We start from the raw sequence: 14,801 nt of genomic DNA on the forward strand, positions 1-14,801 counted from the left end.
GCTTGTTTAAGAATTTGTTGAACTTTGATTTCATCTCTGTAAAGGTTGGCATTAGTTCATCAATCCTTTTATTGACCATTTTCTTGACCATTTTCTTGACTTTAGTCTGATGTCCATCCAGAGTTTTCTCCATTACTCTTCCAATATGATGAAAGGATTTTAATTGTGCTTTATAAACTTCTGTAATGGCATCATAGACTTCTTGAGGAGTGAGAAACTTGGAATTGCTTCATAAAATAGTGACATATTCTTCTCTAAATTTTGGCCAAGGCCTCCTCCATATCCACACTGTAATCCTTAGACAACCATGCATCTACATTGCCATCTGGCTCAACTTCATCTGTAATTTTGGCTTGCTGGTCTTCAACATCTTTTTTGTATGACATAAAAATTTCCTGATAGTCTTGGTTAGTCATATCAGTTGTGAGGAGTTGTTGAGTGATGTTTACTAGGCTTGCAAGCTGGTCAACTAGTAAATCATTCACTGTTATGGGTTGAGCTTGAGCATCTTGCAGCCATTGTGAGATGAGGTGTGAAGGTTGTGTTGAGGTTGATGGTTAGTTGGAAGTGTTTGAGGTGGATGGGATAGATGGTGAAACGGTTCATGTTACATATATCACAGTTAGACTGACATTATGAGTTGTGGCTGTGACAGTGTGTTGTTCACTAGTAGAGTGAACCTCCATTAGAATTGGAGGGGATTTGACCAGGTACCGTTATGTACCATGGCCTCAAACCCTTGTTCCTCTTGCAAAGAACTGGTACTTGAATGTGCTTGATAACTTGCCTCCCCAATAATTGGATTATTGGTAATTGTACTCCTAGCTTCAATTGACAAAGTAATGGTAGCTAGGGTTGTGAGGGGAGTTATTTTAGCTTGAGAAACCTCCAATTGAATTAGAGAGGATTTGAGTAGCTCCCCCTCAAGAGTACTACCCTCAAACCTGGTAGTCTGTGAAGACTGTTGTGCACATGAAGGTGTATTTAGAAACTGCACAGGGTCTTAAGTAAAAACTGATGAAATCCCTGTGTTTTTATGGTGTCATCAAGTTCTACCTTAGCATGTAGCCTCTCACCATCTAGAGATTGTGCCTGAATGGTGAGCACAGTTTCTTGAACTGTCACATAATTTTGGCATGGCTTGAGAAGAAGATTCAAGCCCCTCATTATAAGTTGAAGAAATTTGAGAAATTAGATGAGTGAGCTCAGGAGTGATTATTGAAAACTCCCCCTGAATGAATGAGGGAGCTTCAAATGATGTGCTCTCTTTGTGTGTGCCAACCACATGACTTCTTTCACCCTCTTGAGAGTGCTCAAGAGGGGGTGTAGACTCTTTACAGGGTGTATTGGGGAGAATGCTTGATTTAATAGTGAAACATTGTTGAGAAGGTGCCACTAGAGTCTGTTTTTAATCCATTGTTAAAACTGCATCTTTTTGAGAAGATCCAGAGGTGGCCATTTGAGTGGTCAACTCAACCTTCCTTTGCTTCTTTGGCTTTCTGACCAAGGGTGACTCAATTTGTGTTTGGTCCTCACCACTCTCAGTAACTACTAAAGGTGTTTGCTTTCTCTTCTTTTTACTAACTCCACCCTGTTGAGAGGATGAAATAGTTGGTTTCCTAGAAGCTAATGGTTTTGAAGAAAAGGTCTCAGCTATGGAAGGCCCTTGTGTGCTATCCTGTTTGGTTTCTTCTACAGGTGCAGAGGCCATAGATGTACTAGATATTGCACTTGATCTCATATCAGGCATAGGGTAAGGGTAAGTTCTAAATCTCTCTAACATAAAGTCAGTGACAATTAGAGCTACCTTTACCTAATTCTTTGTAGTTAGTGAACCAAATAGAACTTTGGACACCTATTTACAAATGCCTATTTGATTTCTATCTATACCATCCAGCATGTGAATGTCGTCTACTATATGATTTAAAGTGGACATTATAAATCTAGGGAAGAAAATTTCTTTACCTCTACTTACCAAAGGCATTGTTAGCCTTGTGCTTAGTTATTCCAGAATCAACATTCCAAAATTGAGGTGCCTGTTGTATACCATGGAATGCACCAGCTTCTACACCACACCAGAGATGTTGTCATAGCCAGTCTTTCTGCATGTGAATGCTCTTCTGCTAGAGTCAAACATAAAAGACCATTTCCTCCTTAGGTTCTTCTTGTTCAACCTGGCCATGTCAATATTCTCACTATAGTTTATGAAATCCCTAAACTTAGCCAATTCCTGTGTTGTTGGAACCTCCATTATGTTGTTTGTAGGAATCCCCAAAGCTTTGTTGACATCATCAATATTAAATTCCACAGCTACACCCTGAATTATGCAGTTCACCACCAAAGGTACAACTTTATTTTCATGGACAATAGTGTTGATAACTGCAGAGTTCTAGAATTTGTTCAACACATCCAGGTAAAGCCCAGGGTTAGCAGTCAAGGCCCCTGGGAGATAGAAATCAGCAATAAATCTCACAAAACACTTAAAATTGTCAGGGGCTTGGTTTGGATCAACAAATGCCAGGTAGTTGGTTCCCTCCTTGGGGATAAAAGCTCTAACATTGTTGGCATCCATTTAAAGAGTTTGAGTTTGTGTGGGTAAGTGTTTAGAGGAAGAAAGAGCTTGAAACGGTTAATAATGGTGAATACTTGCAGAAATTAGGTCAATTGAGATCTCGAAAGCGTAAAGAGGGGTTATGTTGAGATGTATGGGTATTTATAGGATAGAGATATGACTTGTCGATATGTGAAGACTAGACGGTTGGTATTTTCTTGAAGAGAAGTCACATGAATTATAGAGAACATATGTCAAGATGTCACTTTCTTGACTTTTATCGAGAACTAGATTGTAACTTATCGAGATGTTGTATAAATACCTAGTTTGTCTTAATGTGACTAAATTATTCTAACTTATATTGAATAATTCAACATAAAATTAGAATTGATTTTATATCAAATATATTTTATATGAACCGGAAAATTACAATTGTTTTATGTTATATTAAGTGAGTGTTATGTGTTTCATTATATTATAATTATGGTGGATCATAAATGTTATCCGTTATGTGTCATATATGCTCAGTGTGGTTTGAGATATTTTTCGGCTAGTTTATAACATGTTAAATGGGTTTATATTGAGTATTATATTTTTCAAGGTTTTGTTTTAGTAGCTGTTATTGTGTGTATAGCATTTGGCCTTATTTTGCATAATATGGCGTTTACCGTAATGATTTTCGGAACATCCGGTAAATTTAGAAAATATCTCGTTTTGTGAAAAATGATTTTTTCGGGCCCCTACAGGTACTCCAAAGCCCACAAAAATTATATTTATATTTCTATTAAATTATGGGAGTCTCAAATATTATTTTTATATTTTTGGATTATTCATAATTTTTGGGGAATTTTGGCGTATATTTTATATTTATTTAAAAATAAAATTTTAAAAACTATTCCCCGTAAATTATTAATTAAGGGCTGATTAATTTTATGAAAAGATATAGTTAAGGCCTAATTGAGATTAAAGGTATTTTTCAATAAAAATAAATAGGCTAATTTAATTAATTTTTTTTTATAAAAATCAGAAATTCCTGCAGAATTAGGGTTATGGTTCTTGATCCGGGTTGAAGAATTAAAGCAAGATTTCTGATGATCCTAGGGTTCAAAAACAATCATATTGGTAACCAAATTGAAGCTCTTGAACTCTACTTTCTGTTTGTACAATCGATTTCATGTGTAGATTCATGGATATTAATTTTTAATTTCTAGGGTTTATGTCAAATTTGGGGGTTTTTGATTCTAAGGTTATTTGTTTGATTTGATGATATAAATGGCTTTATATGATGTTGTATGATTGATTTGCATCATCAATTTCATCAGATTGTAGATAGAAATCATGACCCGATTGCTAGGGTTCTACCCAATTTTACATTTGATCATTTTTTATTTTGAATGATATGAGGTATGTTTGGTGTTAGGAGTTAGATTATATAGGTTATAAGCTTTGATTTGAGATATTAAAATTGAAGTTTCATGTACAAATAAAGCAATTCGGTTTTTGACCATTTTTTGGTTTGATTTGGCCGGAGATTTGAGTTTTGGGAATGATTTTGATCGAGTAATGGTTGGAATAGATTGTTGTTGTTGTTTAGAATGAAAACCCATAAAAAATTACACCAAACGCTGTTGAGTTGATGCTGAATTGAGGTTACCGGAAACCCGCAAGACCGCCAGATTCTGAAAAAATCCGGCCGATGAGCCAGCTGTTTAGCAACCCGGTTCCAACCCGTTTTCCAGAATTGTAGACCCAGTTTTGATCCAGAAGACCCAAATGCAATTCTAAAAATCTGTGTCTGCATTTATTTTTCAAAAAATTTCAAAAACCGTTTCATATATTTATTTAAATTGATTAATTAATTTAATTTATTAATTGATTTATGTAATAAATAATTTTGAATTATTTTAAATTATTTTTCAAAATTTAAAATTATTTTATTTATTTAAAATGATTAATTATTTTAATAATTAATCAGTTTATTTAAATAATAATTTATTTTACCTTTATTTAATTTCCAAAATAATTAGAGAAAAATCATTTTAAAGCCTGATTTTTCTTATATTACTATTTAAAAAAGGATTGATGATTTATTAATTTGAATAATCAATTATATTGATGTGACGCCCCCAAATCCAGCTTTTCATAGATTCGGGTCGCCACGATATCAAGCTTCACACACCCGTATTATTATAACAAATCATAGCCAAATATATCATTTAATGTGGACACCATTCCAAAGATCTCAGAACCAAGTCTCTCCCACAACCTATTTATTACATTATGCCATAGACACTTACTACAACTTTGGCTAGTAGTCTTACTTTATTACAGATTAAAGTAATTATATAGCAGTTTTCTAGATGATGTCATCACGAACATGTTCCTTTCTCTTCCTTTGCCTTGACTGCTCAGATGGTCAATCAACCTCATTCTTCACTGCTTTAGAGAAATACAAGAATAGCAAGAGTGAGCAACTGAGTGCTCAACAAGTATGAATGACTATCAGATTAAAATAATGGAAATAGGTGCCAAGAGCAACAATATTTTAAATACCAAAAGTAATACTCCACAACACAGCACAAATGTCACAAAAAGCTCTTATCTGGCACAATGGCACATGATTCAAAATTAACTGGTCATTTTCCATCCTCGGTACATCAATGATGGGATCAACTATTACAGTGTACTTTCCTCCTACGAATCTTACGCTCACCCGGTCACAACTTGACATAAGAATGCCTGACACACTTGCTACCATAAAAGAAGGGTTAACATCTTAACCCTCGGTTGCACTCGAGCCGAATAACATGTCCACACATCGGACTTGTCACAATAAAATCGTGGTTTAAATTCCACATTGACCAGTATATATAGACATATCCCGATTCATTTTTCAATTCACATCACATCACAATGATTCAAAATCAAATCACATATTCTAGTTCGAACAATAAACCAGTCTCTTTGTTAGTAAAAATGTTATTTTAACATCGATATGAACGATATATCGATAAGCTCCAAGCACAAGAATTATCCCGAATAATGAGAATAATCATGTCAAATGAAAATATCGATTCGTAGGTGTTTGTGTAAGAATAGAAAGAAAGAATAAATAGTCGATTTATCAATCATAAATTTTGGAGGGGTTCAATAAATTGATAAAAGATAGATTTAGTTTATAAAGGAATTTAACAATCGATCCGACTAATGATTCGATGTAAGTTCAATGATGATTTTAAACGAAAATAGAAATTCAAAATTGTCTGAAAGAAACTAAAGTAACTGTCCTGAAAATGATAGGAACAGTCAGGAATATAAATACAAGTTATTATTTTGTAAAAATTAGGGAATTCAGCAATGGTTCTAAATTAGGAAATTTCATCAAAAGAAAATAATTGCCAATGAGGTCTCCAAAATTTAAATCCGTAATATTCACCATCAATGAGCAAAATATATAAGTCATAAATAGGAAGGGAGTAGAGAAAACTTTCCTCGTATCCAACAATTAGCGTTCAAGCAGCAATACCTCCTTCCCGGTTTAAAATAATATCACTTTATATATTTTTTCTAAAATAGTAAATTACACCAAAATCAATTTAGAATCAATATTCCAAGGAGTATCCTTTTCTCGTAAATCATAACTCATATTATTTATCTCGAGAAATTATTCAAAAATAAAATACATTCTAACGAGTATTATGGGGTATTCAGTTACCAAAATAAAATAACAAAATATTCCTTTACTTGAAGAAAATATCCCAAATTATCAAATAATATTCACACATAAAAATTGAGTTATTATGACTCCATTTTAAATAAGCGCAAACGAGTTAGGAATATTATTTATCCGTTATAAATTCTACTTCGATATATATGAATAACTACTCGTCCATTAAGCGAGAATTATTTAATAAACACTTTTTAATGAATCATCATTTGTTACAAGTTATTCATTATTTAATGGTTCTCTCAAATATTGATATAAAAGCAATATTCACGCTCTTATTAAATCTTAAGCATAATATTAATAAATCAAAGTCATTTGACCTTTTTATTCCATTTTATTCCTAAATGGAATTATGTATAAATCCTTTACCAACTCCAATTTGTTAAAAGTCAAAAGTTTATTTTATTTTTTAAAATAGAATCCAATCTTTTATCCTTCATTAATTGTTCCATCAATCTATTAATCAATATTCACTCAATTTATTTTTATTATTTATTATCTAACAATTCAATTAATCACCTCTTTTTATTATTCTACTTAATTATTTGTTAAAACATGTGAAATGTCTCAACTGCCCCTATCCCCTTCCTTCACCACTACCATGGCGGCACCGGCGGGGGCGGCCGCTCGATCGTCGGCCGGTGACATTTTCCTGCGAGTCCAAAATCAAAACTTTTACCCTTGTTTTACTCCCCTCTTCCCGATCCATCATTTTCCCAAACCAATTTTTTAGAATCGTCCCGGAGTTGGTTTACTCCGGTCGATATCTCTCTCTCTCTCTCTCCCTCTCTCTCTCCCTCTCCCGCTCCCTCTCTCCCTCTCTCCCTCTCTCCCTCTCTCCCTCTCTGGGCTTTTATTATTTATTATCTAACAATTCAATTAATCACCTCTTTTTATTATTTTACTTAATTATTTGTTAAAACATGTGAAATGTCTCAACTGCCCCTATCCCCTTCCTTCACCACTACCATGGCGGCACCGGCGGGGGCTGCCGCTCGATCGTCGGCCGGTGACATTTTCCGGCGAGTCCAAAATCAAAACTTTTACCCTTGTTTTACTCCCCTCTTCCCGATCCATCATTTTCCCAAACCAATTTTTTAGAATCGTCCCGGAGTTGGTTTACTCTGGTCGATATCTCTCTCTCTCTCTCTCCCTCTCTCTCTCCCTCTCCCGCTCCCTCTCTCCCTCTCTCCCTCTCTCCCTCCCTCCCTCCCTCTCCCTCCCCCTCCCGCCCCCTCTCTCTCTCTCTCTCTCTCTCTCTCTCTCTCTCTCTCTCTCTCTCTCTCTCTCTCTCTCTCTCTCTCTCTCTCTCTCTCTCTCTCTCTCTCGACCACCACCACCTCCGGTGATGGCTCCTACTTCCCCTCACCATACACCAAACACAACCCCCAATTCACAAACAATAATCAACAATTTAATCTCCAACAATTTAGTCGATTCCAAGTTATTCAACAAATCATCCAAAAATCAATTATTTCTATTCTAATAATAATAAACCTAATTTATGTTTTATCCCCAATTTTCTTTCTAGAAATAGGTCAACCCATATTGTGGCCGAATTCATAAATAAGGTCCAACATAAATTTTGTGATTAAAACGACTCAAAATGATCGTTTATTTAGAAATATAGCGAAATAATTGAGTTAATATACTAGCAATTACATCACACTAATTATGCTTTATTCATAAATCCCTAAATCCCTAAATTGAAATCAATACAACATAAAAATAAAACTAATTAATTAGTAAGCTCAAAATCAAAAATCAAATTAATAGATAAATGATCATGAGATCATTACCTTGAGAATTAGAAGATAATCAACCAAATAAATGATCACTCTAAAATCTATTAATAACTTTACCAATTACTCCTACTTGCTACTTAATTATGAACCAAAATATATCCACTTGATCATTCTTTCTTACAAACTTTCTCTCTTAAAATTTTATGAACACTTTTGTGCTAATGATTTTGGTAAGACAATTGGGGCTCATCTAAGATTATATATTTAGATGCAACTAATTAACTAACCATGGTTAATTTGATAAAAAAATGTTAATTAGAAGCTTCTAGTTAGTTCTTGATTTAACTAGAATTAGCTAGATTGTAAAATAAAAGTATATAATTGAATAGTTATTAGCCACCTCAAAAAAGTCAAAATACCTCTCTTTCTCTTAAAAATTAAATTAGTAATATCCTTTTATAATATTATTAAAGAGATAGGAAAAAATAATATTAATAATAATAATTCAAATATAATTAAGGAAATAAAAAAATAAAACTAAAAATAGAATAGTAACGAGATGTGCATATATTTATGACAAAGTTTCCTCCTTTATTATTCTCTAATAGAAAAATAATTGCTAGGCTCCATGAGTAAATAAATTGCTAATCGAGAGAATTCCAAAATATTGAAATTAAATAATTGTAAATAAAATTTTAATAATAATAGGTATAATATTTAGCAATATAAGGGGTCTCTTGGGATCATTTCACCTTCTAGATTAAGTAAATTAATCTACAAATCAATAATACAAGTCATTATCAATCTAATGCTAAGAGTTTAATATTAAATCGAGTTTCTAAGTAACCACTAATAGAGCTTCCTAAAATTAGGTTCGAGATAATTTAAATAAGGATCGTACGTCTCATTATTTGTTTAAACATTTCTTCTTTCACTACTAAATAACTTAAAGTTAAACGATCTCATATCTAATATATTACTAGAATAAATTAACGATGCCGTTTTATGTCTAAAATTTCTCGGGCGTTACAGTCTCCCCCTCTTAAAGGATTCCGTCCTCGGAATCAGTGTCGTTTGAGAATTATGAGGGGTAATTATTTTACATTTCTTTTTCGGGTTCCCAAGTAGCTTCTTCTATAGCATGATTTCTCCAAATTGTCTTAACCAACTTGATTTCCTTATTTCTCAGCTTCTGAACCTTTTTATCCACAATTTGAACCGGTTGTTCTTCGTATGTTAAGTCTGGTTGGACATCTATTGGCTCGTAAGAAATTATGTGACGATTATCAGGACGATAAGCTTTCGGAACCGATATGTGAAAACATTATGGATGAACTGAAGATCTGGTAGTAATTTCAACTGACAGGACACCATACCTACCTTCTTTAGAATCTCAAACGTACCAATGGATATAGGTCTTAATTTCCTTTTCTTTTCGAACCTCGTGACTCTTTTCCAAGGCAATACTTTTAACATTACTTTATTTCCTACTTCAAATTCTTTGTGTTTTCGTCCCAAATCAGCGTATTTTCTTTTTTCGATCATGGGCATCTATTAGCCTTTTCTTAATAATTTCAATGGATTAGGTCGTCTGTTGAATCAACTCCGGTCCATAAATCTTTCTTTCTCCTACTTGTTCCCAACACAATGGTGACCTGCATTTCCTACCATAAAGTGCTTCAAATGGAGCCATTCCTATGCTTGAGTGAAAACTATTGTTGTAAGCAAATTCTACCAATTCCAAATGATCATTCCAATTTCCTTTGAAATTTAAAACACAAGCCCTTAACATATCTTCGATTGTCTGTATAGTCCTTTCACTTTGTCCATCTGTTTGGGGGTGATATGTTGTACTCATATTTAGTCTTGTGCCTAAGCATTCTTGAAAGCTTTTTCAAAATCTTGATGTGAATCGTGCATCTCTATCTGACATAATTAAAACTGGTACCCCATATCTAACCACGACTTCCTTCAAATATAGGTTGACCAATTTTTCTATAGTGTATCTTTCATTAATTGGAAGAAAATGTGCAAATTTGGTTAATCGGTCAACTATGACCTGTATGGTGTCATGGTTGGTCTTAGATCTTGGAAATCCGACAATGAAATCCATAGTGATATATTCCCATTTCCATTCAGGAATCTCTAAAGGTTGTAACAGGCCACTGAGTCTCTAATGTTCAGATTTTATCTTCTAACACGTTAAACACTTACCTACCCATAGGGCTATAATTCGAGCCGAGTTTTTTTGAGCTCGACTCGAACTCGACTCGATTAACTCGGCTCGACTCGACTCGAACTCGTTATCGAGCTCGAGCTCGAACAAGATTTTAGGCTCGATTAAAAACTCGAGCCGAGCCGAGTTTTTTTGAACTCGACTCGAGCTCGACTCGATAAACTCGAACTCGAACTCAAACTCGGTTAATTTTTTTATATTTTATTAATATTTTTATTTTTTATATATGTTATTACTTATGTTATTAATATTACTTATGTTTTTCTATATTTTATTTTTTTCCATTAATATAACTTGATGCTATTTTAATTTGTTATTTACATGATTAATGATATTTTATTCTACTTATATTATTAATATGACTTATGTCTTTCTATATTTGTTATTTACATGATTGATAATTTTTTCTAGATATGTATATATATTTTGATATTGGTAGTCTTTTGTCACTTTATGTATATTTGAGGGGACCCCTTCCATACTTTTATTTGTTTGAAAATGTTTGTATTTGTTTTTTTTTCAATCGGTTGCTTCAAAGTTCAGATTCCTTCCTATAAATTGTCCATTTTTCTACCCAAGGGTATTTTTTTGGTCAACCTTAATATACTAATCATGTCTTCCATAACCTCATTACGATTCTACCATATTTGATTAACAAACTTAACACTTAACATTGTAATAGTGATACATAAATCCTGAAATTTAGTGTAGTATTGTTTAAATCATGAATCTATAGAATATTCCTTTATTTTAGATCGAAAGTTATCATTTATTTCAAAATCTAACGGTCCTTTATAGTAATAATGTATTACTACTATATTGATATTTTATTATAAATTCGATTCATACTTTTGATAGTTGTCTAAATTCTAATTGAGATGTCAACTAATTAGATCTAAATTTACAATTTAGTGATAAGTTAATAGGTATATTATACAACTATGATATAAATTACACTAAAAAAAGTTTTATTATGATGTATTGCTATTAATTAAAATTATTGTTTTTATAATTGTTATTTATTAATGATTTAATGTCTATTACGTACTTTTGTTTTAAAAAAGATAAAAATTACTTTTCTCCCCCGAGTCCCGACAATAATAAAATTATCATTTTACTTTATTTATCATATATATAAGATATACAATATACAATATAGAAAAATAAGTACATTTTTAAGAAATATGAAGATAAAGTTAAACAAAATTAATAAAATAGATGATTTGAAAAATTATACTAACAAATGTGTTGTTATTTGTTTTCTACTTTATACATGTATTTGATTATGTTGTTAGATTTACCTCAGAACACATGTATGTTATTTTAAATATTTATTTATTGTTATTAATAGTAAAACTAATGTTTTTAAATTATAAGTCAAAATTTAAAAAAAAAAAATTTTTATGAAGGTAAAAATAAAACTCGAATAACTCGATAAGAACCCGATAACTCAAAAACATGTTAAAAAATCGATAAACTCGTAGGCTCGATAAACTCGATAAGGACTCGATAACTCGAAAATATGTGAAAAAACTCGATAAACTCGAAAACTCGTTAAACTCGAAAAGTCGTTAAAAACTCGTTAAGTTCGAAAACTTTTGAACTGCTCGAACTCGACTCGTGTATTACCCGAGCCGAGCTCGAACACACAATTCAGGCTCGATTATTTTCAGGCTTGACTCGACACGATAAAAAAAAGCTCAAACTCGACTGTAAAAAACTCAAACTCGGCTCGACTCGGGTCGATTTACAGCCCTACCTACCCATTCAACAATTTCTCTTTTCATGTTGGGCCACTAGAAATTCTTCTTTATATCTTGGTACATATTGGTGCTTCCTGGGTGGATAGTGTTGGATTTTAATCACAGCGGAGGCATGGTAAAACACTTTTACACATATAAAATCCAAATAAAAGCATATAAATCGTGGTAAAAACATAGGGAACGAATACTAACCTTTAATATGCGATCCAAAAGCAACGATCGGAGATCCTTAGCAGCTGCTCCTCAAACGTGAAGTACTCCACCGGTATCAACCAAGAAAACGACGTTAAGGAGGAGGAGGAGGTGGAGAGAATTAGGTTTTATAAAATTTTTGGGGTTAGAATAAAAATAGGGTTTATAATAGTATATTTATAGGCAAAATTTTCAGCTGAAATTTTCCCATAAAATATTATTATTATTAACCCATTTATTATTCTCATTAATAATTAAAACACCTTTTAATTATTAATCTTTTTTCTAAACACTTTAGAAATAATTCTCTCTCTTGATTTAATTTCCAAAATTAAATTCTTAATTTATAATATTAAGAACTTTTCTTAATTAATTTATAATCAATTAAATCTCATTTAATCAATTATTAAATTTTCCAATTAATTATTTATTTCATAAATAAATAATTATCAGCCATTATTAATTAATTCCTCCACCATTAAATCATTCTCTTTTTATGGTGTGACCCTGTAGGTTCAATATTAAGCCGGTAGTAGAAATAAATAATAATAAAACTATTTTATCATTATTTATATAAATTCTCTAATTTATTAAATATGATTAATTAATTAATCATATTTATTCTACATCGTGAGGGATACTTCTCAGCATATCGCGATTATCCGGATAATACGAATTCACTGCTTAGAATGCCAAGAACTTATTCAGTGAATAGTTACCGTACAATAAACTCCTTCTACCCTACAATGTCCCGATTAAATACAAGGTATGGATATCGTGTCAAGCCTATCTAATTTAATCACTTGCTTACCATTTACTATGCTTAGTTCTATGCAACAGAAACTCCTTTCTAATTTCATTCACTTTGGCCAGAGATTCCTGAACTAGCATAAGTGGATCAGCCTTGAACATTCGCTTCCTTCACTGGAAGGGGTAGATCCTTTATTGATCATACACTATCTTCGTATACAAATTCCTATACCCAGTAGAGCCCTAATAATTGTCCCTGGAGACTAAGAACTAAACCAAAGCATAGTTCAGTGTACACAAGATGACTATGATGACCTCAAGTCTAAGGATACTTGTACAACTATCACTATGTGAACAACTGCTGACATGTGAGTGAACTCCATCAGTTGTTCAGCTGTGCAAGTCATGTTTAGTGAACTTATTCTATAATAAGCACCTACATACTAGCTATAGTGTCACCACACAAATGTCTATGAGAACAGACATCCTTCATAATGAAGCAAGCATAGTATGTACCGATCTTTGCAGATTATTAATTACCAGTTAGTAATCCTATGACTAGGAATTATTTAAGTTTAGAGTTATCATCTTTTAGGTCTCACTATTATGATCTCATCATAATCCATAAAAGCTTTACATTAAACTATGGTTTATCTTATTTAAACACTTAAATAGATAGAGCCCGTAATAAAAACAAAACAAGTCTTTTATTAATATCAATGAAATCAAAACAGATTACATAAAAGTTATTCCTAAATCCCAATACATGATTGGACTTAGGACATATTCCTTTCAATCTCCCACTTGTACTAAAGCCAATCACTCTGGTATCTAATACCCATATAGTCTTTATGACGATCAAAGTGACTTTCATAAAGTAGCTTTGTGAGTGGGTCTGCTATGTTGTTATGTGTGTCAACTCTATTTCAATACAACACAAGAAATATTATCGCGCTCCCACTCACCCTTTTGTAGACACATGGTTCATCTACATTTTTCATAAAACCAAACTCTTTGATTGTCTCATCAAAATGGATGTTCCATCTACGAGAAGCTTGCTTTAAACCACATATGGTTTGCAGCAGCTTACACACTAGGTTTTCATTTCTCTTGGAAAGAAAACCATCTGGCTATTTGCCAGATCTCATAGTCGTAGTAATCAGCATTCGCAAGCAAAATCCGAACTGATTATAACAGGGCTATAGGTAAAAGGTTTCATCAAAGTCAATCCATTGCCTTTGTTTGAATTCTTTTGCCACAAGCCTGGCCTTAAAGGTCTCCACCTGGCCATTTGCTCTAATCATTCTTTTGTATCCCGTATACATAGATTTCATTCCGGATTTTATGGCACTATGCCATTTCTCTGAGTCAACACTACTCATAGCCTCATTATAAGTCACAGGGTCGTCATCATCAATGATCGACAACTCATTGTCATTCTCAATGACAAGGCCATATTACCTCTCAGGTTGGTAAGACACTCTCCCTGACCTACGAATGGGCTGTTCCACAAAAGGTTGTTCAGTCAGAATAGGTGTTTCCACTTGATCCGTAGTAGTTTGTGCTTCTTGAACTTCATCAAGTTCAATTTTGCTCCCACTATTTCCTTCAAGGATAAACTCCTTTTCCAAGAAGGTAGCATGTCTGGAGACAAACACCCGATGATCGGTGTAAAAGTAATACCCTAAAGTCTCTTTAGGATATCCCACAAAACTACATTTTACGGATCGATATTCCAGCTTATCTGGGTCAACTTATTTGACATAAGCTGGACATCCCCAAACCTTAATGTGTTTAAGACTCGGTTTCCTTTCTTTCCATCTCTCATACGGAGTTT

The sequence above is a fragment of the Apium graveolens genome, chromosome 1, assembly GCF_009905375.1.
Source record: "Apium graveolens cultivar Ventura chromosome 1, ASM990537v1, whole genome shotgun sequence".
NCBI lineage: Eukaryota > Viridiplantae > Streptophyta > Magnoliopsida > Apiales > Apiaceae > Apium > Apium graveolens.